This window comes from Pipistrellus kuhlii, unplaced genomic scaffold, assembly GCF_014108245.1.
Source record: "Pipistrellus kuhlii isolate mPipKuh1 unplaced genomic scaffold, mPipKuh1.p scaffold_m20_p_12, whole genome shotgun sequence".
NCBI classification, from domain to species: domain Eukaryota; kingdom Metazoa; phylum Chordata; class Mammalia; order Chiroptera; family Vespertilionidae; genus Pipistrellus; species Pipistrellus kuhlii.
This window is the reverse complement of record NW_023425427.1, coordinates 33,116,019-33,135,894: the sequence shown is the minus strand read 5'-3', so window position 1 is coordinate 33,135,894 and position 19,876 is coordinate 33,116,019. Positions and strand designations below refer to the sequence as shown.

Below are 19,876 nucleotides of genomic sequence, written 5' to 3'. Positions count from 1 at the left end.
GCACTTAAGCTATTTCCATGTTTTAGCTATTGTAGATAATAGTGCAAGGAACATAAAGGTGCTTATATCTTTTCAAATTAGTGTTTTCTCCTCCTTGGGCCACTCTTTTTGAGCATTATTTCCCCCACCACCTCCACAAAGCCAGAGGGGATCAGAAGGATCGGTTTAAGGATGTGGTCCCCCTGACAGCCGACTGAAGACAACGTGGGCAGCCGAGAATTCGTCCCAGGCCTCTCTGTGGCCCATGTTCCTAAAGAAGTCATCCATGCCCACTGGGTCGGGGCCCGCCACAGATGAGGTATGTCAATTCTGGGTCTGTTTCAGCAAAGTCATATTCCATCGCCCACGCTCTAAAACTTCTTGGCATCCCCTCTGAGGAGCTCCCTTATGGGTGGGTATCACTGCCTCTTGGACATGAGCCAAAAAAAAGTGTAAAAAAGTGGTTTTCCAAATTCTGATGGAGATCAATGATCCCAGAAAGATTGCGGAATGCCACTACTGATCGTAGTTATTACACAGTATGTTATCTGGGGGCACACACCTGTACACACAAAAAACGTTCTGCTGTTAACCTTGCAAATACAGAGTGAGACACTGTAAGAGATTTACTCTCTCATTGCTCAGAGGCAGGGATAGAATTAGACCACAGAGGCCCAGCCACCTGTAACAAGGCCCACTCCACAGTGGAAGCAGAGGTTTAAAAAAACACCTCACGTTAGTTCCATTCTTAGCTACCTACTATCGCCTCTCGCAGAACCTCTAAGGTGAAGGCCATGAAGACAGGTTTGGCTCTTTTTCACTCCTGTATCCCTAGCGCCTCTGACCAGCCTGCAGGAAGTGCTCAAAAAATATCTGAATGCGCTGAAACAACAATTTCAAGGGCAAACAATTAACAGAGTCAATTATTTTATATGTAAAAATTATAGGCCAATCAGTGTCTGAGGTGTGTTCACAGGGACCAGTTTGTAAAGCCTAATCATTATACTATGCACCTAAAACTAACAGAAAATAATATTGAATGTAATCTGTAATTGAAAAAGAAATCTTAAAAGCATAGGCAATAACTCAGGGTAGAAGTCAGATATAGACAAATACCATATGATTTCACTTATATGTAGAATCTAAAAAAAAAAAAAAAAAGAAACCAAAAAACCCACAAGACAAAAACAGATAAACAAAACAAAAGAGCAACCGACTCACAGACAGAACAAACTGATGGTTGCCAGAGTGGAAGGGGTGAGGAATGAGAGAAAAATGTGAAGGGGAATAAGAAGTACAAACTTCCAGATATTAGACAAATAAGCCACAGGGATGTAGTGTACAACACAGGGAATACAGTAAAAATATTTTTAAAAGGCTAATATGCAAATCAGCCAAACAGCTGGACGACCGGTCACTATGGCGTACACTGACCACCAGGGGCAGATGCTCAATGCAGGAGCTGCCCCTGGTGGTCAGTGAGCTCCCATGGAATTGGGGGTGGGGGAGTGGGAGAAGCACAACTCAGCCAGAAGCAGGGCTTAGGGCTGGCGAGTGCAGCGGTGGTGGTGGGAACCTCTCCCACCTGTGACAGCACTGGTTTGGCCTGCTCCCGGACATACCCCGAGGGCTCCAGCCTGCGAGAGGTCACAGGCCGGGCTAAGGACAACCCGAGCGCAGCGGGCCTCTGGTGTCATAATAACACGGCATGATGACGGTTAACAGACTGACGGTGGTGATCACATGGCAAGGCATATAAATACCCAATCATCATGGTGCACACCAGAAACTAAAACAATTGTATATGCCAACTATACTTTAGTAAAAATTAAAAGAAAAAAAAAAAAGAAAAGAATTTAGGGCACTCTGTTGAGTTCAGCTAAAACAGGGAGCGATGATAGGCTGCTCTGGAGTGAATATAACAAGCAGGGGATCACGCAAACTCTTTTGCTTATAGAAGATGGGACCAAAAGCGTAGTTCAAGCGGTTTCTAAAACAGGGAAGCCTCACGGGTGAATTATAGCCTTGAATTCTCTAGAGAGCCAAACGTTATTATTTATTCTTTGTGATTAACAAAGCAGACGGAAGTAACATTTTTTGGCAGCCCACCCCTTCACACACACACACACACACACACACACACACACACACACGTGTTCAGTCAGCACTTTGAATTTAGGAAGCCGACGTCAATTCAGGGGCACTACAAGTTATGTTCTTTTATGTACGTCAGCAAACTAAGACATCCCTTTATTTTTTTGTGAATAAGAGGAAATTACTTATTTCCAGTAATAATTTACCTTAAAATAGGCTTTAATAGCTACGACAATGATATACTGTAGCACACACCTGAACAATGATAATTACAAGTACTTTGCCTGGTAGTCCTGCTTTCCATACTTTAATATATCGATACACTACCTATAATACTCCTTTCTACAAATATGATCATATTCATCTGCACACAGCCCCATAACTATGCTCCTCATTTTTTGTTAAAGGAAACTATTAAAAACTTAAAAGTGAGCCGAAACCAGTTTGGCTCAGTGGTAGAGCGTCAGTCTGCAGACTGAAAGGTCCCAGGTTCGATTCCGGTCAGGGCATGTACGTTGGTTGCGGGCACATCCCCAGTAGGGGGTGTGCAAGGGGCAGCTGGTTGATGTTTCTCTCATCTATGTTTCTGGCTATCTCTCTCCCTTCCTCTCTGTAAAAATATCAATAAAATATATATTTTTAAAAAAACTTAAAAGTGAAAAACACATGAAAAGGAAAATGAAAAAAAGTATAGACATATAAGTGGAATATTAATACTATGCAGTTAACTTTTTATGAAGAAGACATTCAGATGCATAAACTTAACGAATGTGTTCATTACATAGCATGACTCAGGTGAGAAACTAGCTCAGAGAAATAGCACAGTCTAGTAAAATCCCGCCCCCAAACCCCTACCCCCGTGCCACCGGGCTCACGATTGGCAGGGATCTAGACTTTCGCGCACCTTGAAAGTGGTTCTCTCTGGCTTCCCACTGGGAGTCCAGAGACCCAGGTCTTCCCTCTCAGGGCTGCTACTCCCTCTAGGGCCCTGAGCAAAGCGCTTTTCCCTCGGGGTCTCTAGGCCTCTGCTGGGCTTGGGACAGGAGTATCTCCAGGCTCCCTCCCTCTGTCTCTCCAGCCACAGGGTGCATCTCGCAACCTCCCTGCCCGTGAGGTGCTCCCGGGAGGCTCTGTGGCCTCATCTGGGCTGTCCCAGAGTGGCGCCTAGCTGTCACCTCAGGTGTACCTCCGAAAGAAGCGCCCAGTCCTGGCCTCCTCCTTTCTGGTGGCAACTTGACAGCACAGCTCAGGGGCCTGAGGAAACCTCCCCAAAGTGCAAAGCGGGGAGAATAATAAATGACAACAGGTTCTAGTCTCTGGCAGCCGGGCTTGTTCTCACCAAGTTACTAAGACTAAAGCTTAAAGTCCGGGATTGGCCGACTGGGCCTCTCCCTCACCGGCCCTGCAGGCATCCCTAGGAATCCAACCCCCTTCCTCTCTGCAGCAACAACAGGCTGCAGGCCAAGGAGGCGGTGAGGGCAGAGAGCTCAGATAACCTTGATAGGGCAGTGGTTGATCTGTCCACAAGATAACACCCAAAACTTATTTCTTATTTTGTGTTGGGGGAGGGAGTTTTACTTTGTCCCAGAAAAGAACAAGGGGTTCCACAGTTACGTGGCCAATATAATGAGGAGAATGTGTGTGTGTGTGTGTGTGTGTGTGTGTGTGTGTTTGTGTGTTTCTGTGGTGGGAGTGGGGGGAGCCAGGGTACGGCACAGCGGCCTCCCCATACCAACAATGCTCATCCTCTACCTTCCCCGCATGCTTCCCTGCCTCAGACCAGCACTGCCCGAGAGCCAGGCCGCTGCATTCTTGGCCAAGTACTTTTCAGCAGTACACCATGTCTCTTCTCCTCCCCATGTTCCTGCCTTTACAACCGGTGAGTGTGTGTTTTTAAAAATAAAGGCTCGGAGCTTCTCGCAACTCCAACCACCACAGACATCTCCCCTCAGCCCCAGGCTCCTTCCTCTTCTCTCACTGAAAGCCACAGCGCACCCGTCTTCATATTAAAAGCAGCTCAACTTCATGGGATTTTAAGGGTTACCAGTCCAACCATCACAACCATGAGAAAGCATCTATACTTTCCAGTCTTACTGCAATCCACAGAAACACCAAAGACCCCCACACCTGCGGTGATATAGAACCACACCCATACGTGCTTCCTAATAATTTTGGTGACTTAAATTGAGAAGACATTTTTGTCACATTCCTATTGAAAGGAAGAAGGTGGAAAGAGACCACCTGGTTTGACTCCCAGCCAATGCTGAGCCCTTACACCCGTCAGGCCAGGCCACCCACCCGTGGGTGGAGAGCACACAGCAATGATAGGAGTGGGAAGCCCAGGTCGGAGAAGCAAAGATGGAAACAACGGGGGAGAGGTTTTGCAACATCAATGATGAGAGAATCACTGATCAGCTACCTCATGCATGTCCCCTACTGGGGATCGAGCCTGCAACCCAGACATGCGCCCTGACTGGGAATGGAACCGTGACCTCCTGGTTCATAGGCGGATGCTCAACCACTGAGCCACACCAGTTGGGCCTGGCTGTGATAACATAGTAGCTTATGAAGGGGCAGAGAAGAAAAGAGAAGCCCTGGAGAGAATGTGAGATAATGTCATGAACCAAAGAGGTCGGTGACATTTAATCAAACATCCTGGAGGCCCAATTTGACTCATCTATTCCCAACTGTACGGACTCCATGGGCACAAAGCGTGTGCAAAAACGACCAGAGGGCTTCCTTACTCCAAGGCTCTGCCAGTCTGATAGGGAAAGAGCACACATCCATAAACAACGGGGAGAGAGGGAGGAGGAGAAAGGGAACTTCCTGCGAGACAAGAAGGGGCATCGCTCAGGTGTCCAGTGCAGCCTAGGGTAGGAGCTGGTGAGCAGTTGGAGAAGGGAGGCGGGGCAGGCTGCGCGGAGAAGGCGGCGTGTCAGCTGGGCCTTGGCATAAAAAGAAACACACAGACGCTTCCTGGAAACTCTGTTTTCTAGTTGCAGAAAGCACTTGAGGGAAATGCCACCATCATGACTGTAGGCAACACACCCTACAGAACTCTTCCCACCGAAGGCCATAGGAAAGACAGGGAATCTTAGCTCTCCGGCAGGTGTTTATCTCTGCAGGATCCACAGAAAGACGGGGGTGCAGGCTAACGGTGGAACACTAGGACTGAAAACTAGGCCCCGCTCACATCCTAAGAATAACTCAGTCTTTTCAAGTTTCCTGGCTGTTCTGTAGGACAGTAGGCTCAGGAGAAAGTGAAGATAAGTTAAAAAAAAAAAAAAAAAAAAAAAAAAGGAGTTCTTTTCATGTCCGTTTGCTGACTCAGAGTGTCTCTCCTGACCTGAAGGGCCTCTCGCTTCTATGTAGCTTTCTCTAGAAAAGAACTGATAATCGCCCACAAGAAGTAGCCACAGCTCTAGAGCTGGGACTGCACCACTAAGCTTAAAGGGGGAGAGGAGCTGGGTCAGGAGAGCAGCAATGAAGATAAAGAAAAATCTATCAGAAGTTTCTCTTGTAGAGGCCCAGGCTGTTGGGTTAGGTCCATGGTTGGCAAACTCATTAGTCAACAGAGCTAAATATCAACAGTACAACGACTGAAATTTCTTTTGAGAGTCAATCTTTTTAAACTTAAACTTCTTCTAAGGCCACTTCTTCAAAACAGTCTCGCCCAGGCTGTGGTATTTTGTGGAAGAGCCACACTCAGGGGCCAAAGAGCCGCATGTGGCTCAGGAGCCGCAGTTTGCCAACCACGAGGTTAGGTGGTATTACCAAAGCCCCGTGCTTCTCGGTCTCAGTCGTGCAGCTTTAAACAGCGCACAGCGTGGTCTGTGCTGCGGATAAAGCCACGCTGGGCTGCAAGTTGACATTACACGTTGCTGGACCCAAACTGGAGCAAAGCAGGGAAAGCATGTTTCCTGTGGTTATTCTGGTCGAGTGTCCCATGCAAAGTGGAGTGAGTTTCAAAGAAGCAGTTGGGTGGAAGTCTGTTGGGCTTCTGTGCACTCGTCATCGCTGAGCCATGGAAACACGCTGAGGTGAGAGCGGCTGCCTTCCCTGTAAATAAGCTGCCTCAGGACCGTCGCCCCCCCCCCCCCCAGGGAGACCTGGCAGAGGCGCGGGGGCGGCTCCGTGCCAGACGGAGGATGGCACACTCTGCGGTGGCCACCAAGTGTCCCACGCTTCCCCGGCCCCGCCTCACAGGAGCCTGGCTCTCAGCACCATCACCCGGACCCCTTCCACCGGGCTGCCACAAAGGAAAACATCTGGTAAAAAGAGTGTCTGCCAGAAATCCCCAAGGACTAGGAAACCCCTCAACCGAAGAGCAGCTCTGCAGAGCCTCCCTCCGAGCTGGGAATCCCTTCTGGGGGTGGTTATAAAGGTCACCATGGGTAACTGCCGAGTCTAAAAGTCATCTGAACCCAAACTGCTAGGCAATGAGTCAAAACCCAACTAAGCCAAACCAAACAAGCCAATGACGGCTAGTATGAAAGTGTGACACACCTGCAGTGTGCTGTGTGTGTGTTTCCATGTGACGGTCCTTCCTAAGGCTCCTTAAACCCTTTGCAAGGCAAGCTCATTTGGGATGCTGGGAAGCATCAGTGATAGTCACCTCAGTCTGCTGAGATAATGTTTACACATTGAACACATACAAGAGTCTGAAATACACACTTTCAAACTCTTCTGGTGGACATGGCACACTGTGGCACCAAAACTCCGTTCTGTCATGTGACAGATGAGCTTTGATACGCCACAGCATTTGTAGTAGGGGCAAAATTTCCAGAAGGAGCCCTTCTTGAAATTAAAATGAAGAACGGTCACTTATCACACGTGTATGCCATTAAGGAAATCACCGTGTATTGATAGTTCATTTGACCTCTGTGAGGTTCAAGTTCTTCACCTGCAAATAAGCATAATAATAGCGGCTCCAGCCTCACCTGTGACACAAATCAGATGAAATATTACACATGATGACACCCGCTGAGCTACCCTGCAAAAATGCACATTATCCCAAGGATCCTTCTAAAGGCCTCCGTTCCCATCCTGGCATCGTATCGACATTCTGTCAGGTTCATCTAAAACATTTTTTGGTCATGAATAGCCTTGCTCAAAACTTCTGAGGGACAAGCCTCCAATAGGCATTGGATAAAATATTCATACATGAGCCCGGGAGTCGGGTCTTCCTACCATCTCCAACTTTATCCTTTCAACATTCTCCCCACCTGGACCCTCTTGTCCTGGGCAACCAGGCCAAAAGCGGTGCATTGGTCTTCTCCCAGAATCTTCGGGCTCAGTCCCTGTGCTCTCAGGACTTCCTTCTGATCTCAGGTGATCACAGTCCCTCACCCCCACCTCTGCCCACCTCCAGCCGCAACCCTATGCCATCGAGAAGACCTTATCTATCCCGTGGGCCTGAGAGAGCTCGCCCTGATCTCTCCCCGGATCACACTGCCTGTGCAGTTTACTATTTGCTATTCATGTTCACACGTTCCAGTACATTCTTTGAGACACATAAGTTCTCAACTGTAGGTCATTTTTTTTTTTACAGAATTATGAATTTTTGCTTAATAACATTTTAGGACATGTAGGAATACAGCACAACAGCTAGCTACAAGAATGTTGCAAATTTTTTCAAAGCCATTGAGTGCCTGGTACGAAAGCATAGTGGGGAGACGGGAGAGGGCTGTTGTCCTCATGGACATTCCATTTCCAAGTTAGATGGCTTTCATAAACCAACATATCCTGACTCTTTTTGGTCAGAGATTTCTGAATTCTGTTTAAAAAAAAAAAAAAAAAAAAAAAGGAGCCCTAATTAGGTAGCTCAGTTGGTTAGATCACTGTCCTGATATGCCAAGGATGTGGGTTCCATCCCTGGTCAGGGCACATAAAAGAAGCAACCAATGAATGTGTAAGTAAGCGAAACAACAAATCAACGTCTATCTGTCTGTCTGTCTGTCTCTCCCTCTCTCTCTCCTTCCCTTCCTCTCTCATCAGTAAATAAAACCATTTATTTTTAGAAAGGAGAGGGGTGGTCTGTAATTATATTTAATGGTTTTTAATTTTTAAATTTATTTCAACTTCTGTGGATTCCATTCATCAATTTAAAAAGAGGCCAGCCCAAATTTCAATTAGTTCAGTTTCTGCAAAGTTTCTAAAACATTAGCACTTGAATAGAGATAGATGATATATTGTTATAAGACTAAGACTTAAGTTGATGCTTATATACCGAAAACTACAACAGTTTAAATAATTTTAAATCATGAAGATATATAGCCTGTTTTTAACTGTCTAAATGTTCCAAAAGTCTTATATCTATAACAAAACATCATTATTCATGGTAGGCTTTAGTTATATAATAATGTATTTTAAAGCCAGAAGTGCTTTACTTATGTCAACATTTCAAAAACAGTATTTTCTATATCTAAAACATCATTCCAAGTGAGTGAATTAGTGGGTAATAAACTCATAATTAAAATTAAACATTGTTTATATGCAACATTCAAAAGACCAACTATTTAGCTCCTGACTTTTGTCAGCTCTATTATGTTTTGCTAAAATATAATTATTCAAGTACCTTTGACTGTATCTTCAAGACTAGTATTACTTAAAGGGTCTAATATATCCTGAATACTTAATACCTACAAGGAAAAGTGCTACATTAATAAGAGGGGGGAAAAGTCATAATAAATAGTAATAAAGTTATAAAGTTTCCCAAACCCATATTGCAAGGTCCCATTTAACTTGGAATAGATATCTTAGGAAGATAAATGTTACCTTTCCCAATGGCTCTGATGGAACTAAGTTTTAGACTCCTATGTTTCCCATAAATACAGTCACAATTTCTTTTGTGGAAAACAGACCTTTTTAAAAGACTCTACCAAATAACTTACCACCACATTTCTGTATTTTCTATTCCCAACTACTAATGAACTGATTCATGATTTCACTAACTGGCTAGAGATTAAATTTCCATAATACAAACTCTTGCAAAAACGACAGAAAATTCAGCATCTTCAATTGTTCAAAAACAATCTATAGAATACACTTAAGGAATTGAAATAAATTAGAAGATAATTCTTTTACATTAAAAAAAAGTAGCAAGAAAAAATTCACAAGTAGGTTCCACATATGGCTTTTACATTATAGAAATTTTCTCATTTCTTCATCAGAAGTACTAGAGAAATGTAATTCATTTACTGAGAGCTTTCTAAGTCCACTCATGGTAAGCAACTGCCCATGACTTGCCTTAAAATGATCTTACCATGAACAATGAGAATCAAAACTTCTGGTGGCTAAATCAGGTCCTACCAACCAATACACCTTCAATAGGCTAGGACTGGCAAACACCCCTTAGCCTTATGTCTGCGGTAATTCAGTTGTTCTCATGGCAGCATGTCAAGATGTCATAAATAGCAATTTATTATTTCTCTGGAGTATCAAAAAGCTGCTGACCTAAGAGAGTTTGACAAACAAAGGCCTTGTTTACAAAGGAAGACTTCTAAAGGGAAAAAAAGGGCAGGCACCACTTTTATAATTTATGAAAGTTTCCTCTTTTATGCTCTTGCTTGAATACATAATGAGCCTTTAAAAAATGAAATGTCAAAATATTAGAGCAATAGAAGAGGCATCCCAATTACCTCCAGAGAAGAATGGGGTGTGCTTTCAGGCTGGTCAGTAAAATGACTTACTTCCAACTTAATTAAAGGGAGAACGTTTTAAATAATTATTTGCCAAAGTCTTGCCTTCTAGTTACACTGTCAGAGGTATTTTAAACAGGATTCAAGTGTTAACAATATAATACAAGCTGAGGTTACTTTTGTGTGTGCGTGTCAAATTCCAAGCCTCCTGTGTTGGTCAAAGCACTTTTCAAGAAACTTGACGAGAAATGCTCAAAAAGCCACTTTAAAATGGAACAAAAGAAAAGATCTGAGGCTGCTTTGAACACACACTCGCAGGGAATATTTTCTGTGAAACGCCACAGTGCCGCTAGCCCAGAAGCTGGCCTGTAACTGCTGTCACTCAGGAGAGAAAGGCTGCATTGAAGGAAGCCTCCCTCACCTCTGCCAATTCTTCAAGTGTCCTGGTAACGCAAACTCCTAATTTATTCTACAATATTCTTCACCAACACAGCGTCTCTCTTTAATACCGCCCAGCAAGAGACAGGGGCCTCAGTCCAGAGGTGTGTTTTTTCTTTAGTCCATGCCAATAAATATTATTTGCAACCTAATGAGTATCTCCAAATCCCTTCTTTCCAGCAGCTAACATTTGAGTTGTCAGCAAGCTTTAAAAAGGAAAAGAAAGAAAAATCTAGAATAAAAAGAGGCTATTAGATTCCTAAAAGTGTGTCTCAATTTGCATAACAATGTACCACCTTGAATTCAAACCTGACACACCTCTTAACACTTTGCCACTGTGCTAGGCAGTGGGCTGGAAGCCTACCAAGTCCAGTGTGGGCAAACAAGCCTTGGGTAGTGGTCCCCCCAAATAAATGGTGGGAAATATTACCCAAAACATCTGAATGTGTCTCTGTAAGAAAACACACACACACACAACACTGGGCATGGTTTTTATTTCAGTACAACCCTCAGTGGTTTCTGAGTTGTACTGGTTGGGCAGGAATTTTCTCCACATGCAAGCAGCAATCTTTCTGCTCATACAAGCATTCTGTTCCTACAAGCATGGCATAACCAGATGTAAATAAGCCAGTCCTTTGAAATGGAAGTTTAAAATTTAACCCTGCTATTGGTAACAGGCAGAAGTGAAAAGTAACCACTCAATACAGTAGACGTGTATCCTTAATGTCTTCCTTATGCTCTCCCCTGACACATACTTGGGGAGACAGCCTGCGCACAATGACAACGATGACACGAAACAGGGGTCGCTTTGATTTTTCAAAAGCACCAGCCTCCCTCAGGTCAGGCAGGGAGGAAAAACAGGCGACAACCTTGCAAAACTCTCCCAAAAGTTACATAAACAAAGACAGGGGAGAAGCCCCAATGGGCTCTGCACCCATGTGCTACTGAAATTACATAACCACCGGTGCAGGCACTAGGAAGGAATGGATTCTGCACGACACCCCCACTTCCCTCGACTCCCCGAAGCCTGTCTCCTCCTTTTTTAAAAAATCCAAACACCTGGCAAGACCAAGTGGACAACTCTGAGTATTTATTTCACTGCTGGAGTAAAATCCTGCCCGAGTTGGAGGCACGTTTAGGCCTGAAGTTTGAACGTGCAACCAACACACGGGGAGCAGCGACTCCACTCCCAGGACCCGCAGGAGAGGAGAACTGACAGGCGACAGCGGCCGGGAAGGCCTTCTTCCCCCTCGCTGCCTCCCGCGGCAAAGTTTCCACGCCACGGGCCGCAGGGCAGGGAGCCCGTGTCCCCCGCCCGCCTGACTTTGCAGGAGAGCGAGCCAGGAGCCCGAGGAGCGGGAGCGGGCGGGGAAAGTGCTGGAAAGATCCGCACCCCGGCGGGCGGCGGCGGCGGCGCAGGCTCCTTACCTGGGGGGACGCGGAACAAACATAGGAGCCGAGCGGGGCTCGCCGAACCTGTGGCCGGGAGGGAGCCCGTGTCCGCCGGAGCCCTAGGCCCGCGGCCCAGCCCCGGCCGCCGCTCCCTCGCCCGCGCGCGTCCTGTCACGGCGGCGATCAAACATGTCCGTGTGCGCTCCGCCGCGGGGACTTCCTGCTTCCCCGCCGCCCGCGCGCGCACACTCACACCCACAGCCACAGCCACACGCACACTCACACCCACAGCCACAGCCACACGCACACTCACACCCACAGCCACAGCTACACTCACAGCCACACCCACAGCCACAGCCACACGCACACTCACAGCCACACTCACACCCTCAGCCACACGCACACTCACAGTCACACTCACAGTCACACTCACACCCACAGCCACAGCCACAGCCACACGCACACTCACACCCCAGCTACACGCACCCCCCCCCCCCCCCCGCGCCGTCTCCCCGCCCCGGCCCCGCGCGCACCCACACCCACATGCACACCCACACTCACCCCACACTCACACCCACACGCACACCCACACTCACACTCAGTCACGCGCAAACACACTCGCAGCGGCCCGAGGGGTCGGAGACGCGAGCCACGGGAGCTGGCCACCCCCCTCCAGCCCAGCCCACCCCACTTAGCTGCCCTGACAAACTTTTTTTTTCCTGCCTGACCCGCGTCCAACTTCTCTCCACCCCCACCCTCACCCCCCAGCAGCCCGGCCAGCCCGGCGCTCACCCAAACCAGCCGCACACTGCAACCCGCATAAAAATAATAATAACGCAGCCCGGAGCGCACAGCACGGGCAGGAGGCGATGTCCCCGCGGGAACCGACCGGAAACCGGCCCGGGCGCCCACATCAGGGCGCGGGTGCCTCCCCGAGCCCGCACCGCTGCGCCCGGACCGCAGGGCCCGGTGCGGGGCGCCCGGAGCGCGGGGCTCGGAGTGGCCAGGGGACTGGCGCGCCGGGCAGGCTGTTTGGGGAAGTGCATCGCGACACCTTTGCAGAAGGCATGGCCGTGTTTTGCAGGAGGGAGGCGGAGGGGGGGGGGGGGGGAGGAAGCAAAGGGGTTAACCAGGTTAGGATGGGAACAGAGCCACTGGAGAGCACAGACCCAGAAAGATGGGTGCGTGTTGCCATTGGGATTAAAGCTCCCACTGGGTCTCCCCGCCTCCCGTCCTCATCAAACCCCCGGCCACCCCCCCCCCCCCCGCCCTTCTCCCCGCTGAAGCCCTTCCCCTTCTCCAGCGAACGCCACCATCGCCACCCGGTGTGCGCGGGTCCTGCGGGTGACAGGCAGGCAGAGGAGGATTATCCGGATCATGGCCTCCGGGCCAGAAGCCACAGCGTCTCCCGGGCCCCAGAGCGCCCCCAGCACCCGGACAGTGGCGGGCGGCGACCCACGCCCGAGATCCCCGCGGCTCGGGCTGCAGGAAGACTCAAAGCAAAAGAAGACAAGCCCGGGAGGGGGGAGTGGGTAGGAAGGGGGTGAGGGAGAGCGTGGTAAGTGAGTCCCGCGGGCACCTCTGACCTCCTCAGGCGCCTCCTCCCTCCTCCCCAGCAGCGCGGCCCGGGCCAGGCGCCCCGAACTTGCACGGCCGAGCCCGCGCGGCCGCCGGGGACCAGGAGCAGAAACGCCCGCAGAGCCTCGGGCATTAGCGCCCCGGCAGCCCTTCTCCCCAGAGGCCTGCCTGCCGGTCAGCAAGGCCATCCCCGCCCGGGGAGACGCGCAAAGTGGAGGTGACACCTCGGAGCAGCCACGCACCGGCCCCGCGGCGGTGGCGGCCGCCTCTCGGGCGCGCCGGCCCGGGCAGCTCCGGCCGCTCGCCCGGGGCTCCGCAGCCTCCTCGCCTCGCCTCCGGGAAGCGGGTGGCGGCCGCTCTCCGGGCGCCGCGCCGCCGGGCCAGGCTCCGTGCCCGCCTCTCCCGCCGCACTCCCAACTCTTCCGGGGACGACTGCTCAGGGTGAGCGGGCTCCTTTCCCTTCTCTCCCCCGCGCCAACCCCCAGCCTTCCAGCCCCCTCCCGCGTACCCCCCCCCCCAACCCCCAGGCTCTTAAGGGAGCGGGGAAGGGGTGTTGCCACCTTGCCAAGTGGGTGCACTGCACCTTGACTTGGCAGCGCACCGCCGCCTGCCTGACTCAGGGTCCAGGCTGCGGTTTGCTGGGATTCCCCCTCCTCGAAGTGGTAATTATCACTGTTATTATTAGAACGGCGAGGTTCGGTTGAAAAACTTTCCCGTTTCTTCCACCGCCGCCCGGTTCTGTCGTTAGAGCATTCCACCTGAGGCCCGCGGGGAGGAGGCGGGCGGGCTTTTTTGTTGATGTTGTTGTTGTTGTTGCTGTTGCGGTGGTGGCGGTGGCGGTTGGCCCGCCTGTTTGTTGTGATCTCCTCGCATGCACAATAAATAATAATTAGGGTAATCATGAATGATCCCCGGCGCGGGAGGCGCGGGGCCGGAGGGGTTGGGGAGGCAGCGGCGGCGGCGGCGGCGGCCCGGAGGCCGCGGGGAGGGGGGAGGACAGGGGAAGGGAGTTGTAAGTTATATTTACCTTTGCTGGCGAGGAGGGTGCCGGCTGGAGCTCTTCCCTCTCTGAGTCACCCGGAGTACAGGAGCGGAGGGAGAGAGGAGAGAGGACTAGATTATGAATATGACTTCATTGATGACAGCCGTCCCCCTCCTCTTCCTAAAACTCGGGCTCCGCCCCGGGTCCCACCCTCGCCGCCTGCTCGGGCGCCGGAAGACGCGCCGCGGTTGGCCCCGCGCGCCGCCCCTCCCCGCCCGCCCCGGCGCGGGTTGGCGGACGGCGCCTGTCACTCCGGGCAGCTCGGCGACTCGGGGAGCTGGGGGGGGGGAGGATTAGGGGGGGGGGGAGAGGAGGAGGAGGGGGCGGTGTGCAAGAATGTGGCCTGAGACAGCTCTACTGTATGCGTGGATCCGTGTGTGTCTGGTGCCCGGAGCAGAGGAGCCGCGCAGGACGCGGAGAGCCCCGGCCTCGGGGGAGGTGGGCGCCCGCCCGCCCTCTCCGGGCAGCCGTCCCCTTCCCGGGGCGCTGCCGGGCACCCCGGGAGGCTGCCGGGGGACAGCGGAGGAAGGCTGCCGGAGTGATAGCGGGCAGTAGTTGGAGGTTCTGCGGAGAAGGTGCTGGAATTTAACGGTGCCTCCGCCTGCCAGGGCGAGCCTGCAGAGGGAAAGGGAGGGGAGCGGGGAAGGGCGCCGGGTGGCACCAAAGCTGTTTGTGGCACAGTGCTGACCGTGAAAAAAAGCAACAACAAAAAAAACATACATTGTCTTGCGGGCTGAAACTTTTTATCGCTCCCTCTCTCGCCAATCCTTATCTCCCCCCTTCCCCCCGCACAACCCCCAAGGCTGTAATTATAAATCTGCCCCCTTTCTCTTCCGTAGACGGGGAGGCAGGCACAAAGAACATTCCTGCCCGATGTGCCTCTTTTCGAAAGGACTTCCTTCAAGCTTCCTAAGGACTGCAAGCTTCCAAATGCCAATGGGGGTGGGGGGGTGGGGAGAGAAACAGCTGATGGGCTGGACGCCTTAAAAATAAAGAAACCCGCCCCAACCCTTCTGTTTTACTCTGTGGACCATACACACAGCACTCGGACGTCCCCTCACCTGTCATGTTCGGTAAAATACATACAAAATTTTGGAAAAACAACCCATTGGGGGCGGGGCGGGCGGGCGGGCGGGTTGGGAGGAGTCCAGCGTGGAATCTGCTTTTGATTTAAGGAGGGGAATAAATCTTTTTTCTCTCTACAGACCATAGACTCTTCTCTTCCCGCCCCACGTTTAAGACCAATTAAAGCTACAAACAGTAAACTGCTGGCACTTTGCGGTTTTGAGACCTCTTGTTCCAATTTTACTAGCAATACAGTACTTTGGCGGGAGGAATAGGTCAGTGTTTGCTGAGACAATTTTATTTTTAGTTTTATGAAGTGTGAAAGAATGTTGCGTTTTAAATCACAGGTCTATTATTTTAGACTCAGATTGATGTAGGTGCTTGACTCCTAAAATTAAAACTGCTTCTATACAATAGTGTTATGAGAGTATGATTTATCCTTTATTTTGTAATGTAATGGCTTAAATTAGTCATTCAAAGTGCACTGTGACTATTTGGTGGAGGGTTTTTCTCCCTAGAGTAAAATCCTATTTTAAGACTGCTTCACTGTTGCAAATTGACTCTATTTGAGCAATCTGGTCTGAAATGCAGTTCTAGGATGCTTAAAACTATGCGCTGGATCCCTCAAAGACGCCAGGCAATGGAAAGAACACCAAAGGCTGCATGTGGTCATAAAGTGGCAAGAACGGTTTACCTTGCTGGCCCACTGCTGGCCGAGGTAGAGTCTGCAAGGGACCATTTAAGGCAGCTAGGGGTGTCAGTGATCACCCACCCTGTCCTTTTTGCTATTGGCTTGTCAACTTTATCTTCATAATTTTCTGTCTATCCCAAAGTGAATCTCAAGACAATGAAAGATAGCACCTCTGAAAGAAATAGGATAGAGTGTGCCATGAAGAATCTTTTGTAAGAACTTTCTCTGCCTGAGGATATGCCAGTGTAACCGCTAACTGGAAAAAAAAATACAGCTGGGAATCTTAAACAAAATTAGCAATGTAGTTAAAGTATAACTCCTAACTACCTAGTAAATTGCAACCAGAAATATAGCCAGATAGCTTAGTTGTCTATAAAAGGTCTTTAACCTAACGGCAAGACTTATTGCATTAAGGTAATACTAGGTTTTAATTGGGGGCGGGGGGATAATTTGTTTCCCTGACATGCCAACCTCACATGCCATTTTTCAGAAATTGATGACTTTACCATATTTTTCTTGAAAAGAAGGTCCTTTATTCCTTTAAGACTCTACCTCTACTTGCCATGCCAAATTTCAAAAGAACAATCTTAGTAAGACACTGGAGGAAGAGATTAGCCATTTCTTCTGGCATTTTGTCAGAGGGAAATGTGTATATATATATATATATATATATATATATATATACATTTCCCTCATATATATATATATGTTCTTTGTTACATATATATTCTTCAGCTCATATAAAATGTTGATGCAGTATCTGGAAGGATGAGTATCCATGTATTATATGCACAACTGTGGGAACTGAGAAATAAAATCTGTCATTGGGAGCAGAGATTAAATAACAGATATTCCATCTCCTACTCCCTTCACATTGGTCTAAGAAAGCACCCCCTTCTCCCTTCAGGTCTTTCCTCTGAAGAATTTTCTTGTGTGTAGCTTGCAATGCATCAAGTATGAATTTTATAAAATAAGATTTATGCTCGGGAGAAATGAAAAGGCAGCACCATCCGCTCGGCACAAAAAGAAGATTGTAGAACATACAGCATGAGCTTCCCATCTGCGGTAAAGCAAAATTTAAGAACTGACGTTAAGGAGAAAAATGATGGGGTTCTGTTGTTTTGCAGAAAATCACATGAAAGCAAATATAGTTGGAGGCTAAAAGGACTCTGGGAGGCTGCACAGGATGCTATATTCACATGAAGCTTTGCCTTTAGGACTTTGATGAGTCGTAATGTGTTCTCTGAACTTGCTTCTTCTCTCTCTAGTTTAGTATCAAGGGATAGAAGTCACCTTTTCATGTTTGTATGGCCACATTCACTGGTTATGCAAGCCTGCCATGGTTGATGCTCTCTATAGAGTAGATTTTGGGGTTGAAAACTGATATGTAGTTACAACGCCCTCATAAAGAATATGACCATGCACAGAGTTAGGCAGCTTCTCGTCTCACCAGGCAGACTGTCGATGCTGACAGAAATGTTGTCCCGCTTCAAACAGGAGCAAGGCCGAAGACCATAAGGAATGAGTTTTTTATCTGCAGTAATGGAAACTAGACTTTGACAAAGTGAATCAGCCAACATTTAATTTAGTGAAAGCCCGTGACTGGGTAGGTCAGTTGGTTAGAGTGTCACCCCAATATCTGAAGGTTGTGGGTTTGATCCCAGGAAGGGAACATAAAAAAATCAACCAATGAATGTATAAATAAGTGAAACAACAAATCCATGTTTCTCTCCCCCACTTCCTCTCTCTCTAAAATAAATAAATTTTTAAAATATTATTTTTCATTTCTTATTATAGCCTTTGTTTTAAAGTATTTTTTTTTTGCTTGTTATAAGTATTGCTATCCCAGCTTTTTCCCCCCATTTTCATTTTCATTAAATATTTTTTTTTCATCCCTTTCCTTTCAGTCTTTGTATTTTGTTCTGAGGTGGGTCTCTTTTAGATAGCATTTATATGGGTCTTATTTTCTTATCCATTTAGCTACCATATGTCTTTTGATTGGAGTGTTAATCCTTTACACTTAAAGTAATTATTAATACTTACATATGTATTCCATTTTATTCTTTATAACTATGTTCCTCTGTGTTTTCTATTCCTTTCTTATTTTTTAAAAAAATCCCTTTTAGCCAAAACCAGTTTGGCTCAGCGGTAGCATCGGTCTGAGGAATTAAGGTCCCAGGTTCGATTCCAGTCAAGGGCATGTACCTTGGTTGTGGGCATATCCCCGGTAGGGGGTGTGCAAGAGGCAGCTGGTCGATGTTTCTCTCTCATCGACATTTCTAGCTCTTCATCGCTCTCCCTTCCTCTCTGTAAAAAAATCAATAAAAATACATTTTTTAAAAAATCCCTTTTATATTTCTTGCAATAATGGTTGGGTGGTAATAAACTATTTTTTCTTTATTTTATTTTTAAATATATTTTTATTGATTTCAGAGAGTAAGGGAAAGGAGAGGTAGAGAGAGATAGAAACATCAATGATGAAACAGAATCATTGATCGGCTGTCTCCTGCACAACCCCTACTGGGGACTGAACCCACAACCTGGGCATGTGCCCTGACTGGGAATCGAACACATGACCTCCTGGTTCATAGGCTGATGCTCAACCACTGAACTATGCTAGTCAGGCTCACTTTCCATTTTATTTATTTATTTATTTATTTTTAATATATTTTATTGATTTTTTTTTGCCCCCCTCCTTCCCATACATACCCTCCCTCCCCAGAGTTTTATGTCCATTGGTTGTACTTATATGCATGTATACAAGTCCTTCGGTTGATCTATTATCTCCCCCAAATCTCCCTCCCCTCCCTGCTGTAATTTGACAGTATGCTTGTTACTTTACTGTCTCTATATCTATCTTTTGGTTCATCAGTTTATAATGTTCGTTATTATCCATAAATGGGTGAGGTCATGTGGTGTTTCTCTTTCATTGATTGGCTTATTTCACTCAGCATGATGTTCTCCAATTCCATCCATGCTGCTGCAGATGATGAGAATTCCTTCTTTTTATGGCAGCATAGTATTCCATTGTGTAGATGTACCATTGTTTTTGGATCCAATCATCTGCTGATGGGCACCTAGGCTGTTTCCAAATTCTGGCTATTGTAGATTGTGCTGCTATGAACATAGGGGTGCATATATCCTTTCTGATTGGTGTTTCTAGTTTCTTGGGATATATTTCTAGGAGTGGGATTACTGGGTCAAATGGGAGTTCCATTTTCAGTTTTTTGAGGAAACTCCACACTGTTCTCCACAGTGGTTGCACCAGTCTGCATTCCCACCAGCAGTGCACGAGGGTTCCTTTTTCTCCACAATCTCGCCAACAGTTGTCGTTTGTTGATTTGTTGATGTTGGCCGTTCTGACAGGTGTGAGAAGGTACCGCATTGTTGTTTTGATTTGCATCTCTCAGATAATTAGTGACTTTGAGCATGTTTTCATGTGTCTTTTGGCCTTACTTCTGTCTTCTTTTGAAAATATTCTATTTAGGTCCATTGCCCATTTTTTAATTGGATCATTCATCTTCCTTTTATTTAGTTGTATAAGCTGTCTGTAGATGTTGGAGATTAAACCTTTATCAGTGGTAACATTTGCAAATATGTTCTCCCAGACTGTGGGCTTTCTTGTTCTTTTGTTGATGGTTTCTTTTGCCGTAAAAAAGCTTTTTTATTTTGATGTACAGTGGTGCCTCGCATAAAGAACGCCTCGCACAGCGAACGCTGCACACAACGAACTTCGTTTCATGATTCATACAACGAACTTCGTTTCACACAACAAAGTCGCCCGAGCTTCCACGACCGCTTTGCCCGAGCTTCCACGACTGCTTCGCCCGAGCTTCCACGATCGCTGCCGATGTATTGCATCCTTCCCCGCAGGCACTGCAGGCAGTCGTTAGTCACTGCGCTTAACTTAAGCACGTATCGCGGCAATCGTTCTTCATTACGAATTAAATCACGCAC

At 47.9% G+C, this 19,876-nt stretch overlaps 1 protein-coding gene and 1 long non-coding RNA gene across 7 annotated transcripts in view; one reads left to right on the top strand and one right to left on the bottom strand.

Annotated features, from left to right (window-relative positions):
- The window catches only part of SMARCA2 (SWI/SNF related, matrix associated, actin dependent regulator of chromatin, subfamily a, member 2), a 169,228-nt gene extending 154,937 nt beyond the window's left edge, over positions 1 to 14,291 (bottom strand). For 2 of the 6 annotated variants that reach the window (XR_006741294.1, XR_004987180.2), the window contains exon 1: positions 14,152 to 14,291. The gene's annotated coding sequence lies outside the window, so the exon portion shown is untranslated. Of the gene's footprint in view, positions 1 to 11,579; positions 11,837 to 14,148 lie in introns of those variants that run through there. The other 4 variants (XM_036433911.2, XM_036433913.2, XM_045580153.1 and 1 more) reach the window with 3 other exon arrangements.
- A 191-nt stretch (positions 14,292 to 14,482) lies between these two features.
- LOC123652143 lies at positions 14,483 to 15,147 on the top strand. Its single transcript, XR_006741295.1, has 2 exons — positions 14,483 to 14,738; positions 15,003 to 15,147. It is a non-coding gene; the product is annotated as an uncharacterized LOC123652143 (long non-coding RNA).
- Positions 15,148 to 19,876: the final 4,729 nt, after the last annotated feature.